Below are 225 nucleotides of genomic sequence, written 5' to 3' on the forward strand. Positions count from 1 at the left end.
GGGAAACTTTCAACTGAAGAAATTAAAAAAAAAAAAAAAAAAAAAAAAAAATGTTAGCACCTCCCTGTTCTTAGTTCCGCCCTTTGATTCAGTTTCACAAGCATGTATACTCTCTCTTTCAGGCTTATTTTAGCCAGAAGTTTCAATAAAAAGACAGAGACAGTTAAGGGTTTGCCTGAATTATTTAATTACTCACACTTTCCATCTCTGTACACATGTAGAGAC

This window comes from Rhinopithecus bieti, unplaced genomic scaffold (genome assembly GCF_001698545.2).
Source record: "Rhinopithecus bieti isolate Rb0 unplaced genomic scaffold, ASM169854v2 scaffold_2272, whole genome shotgun sequence".
NCBI classification, from domain to species: Eukaryota; Metazoa; Chordata; class Mammalia; order Primates; family Cercopithecidae; genus Rhinopithecus; species Rhinopithecus bieti.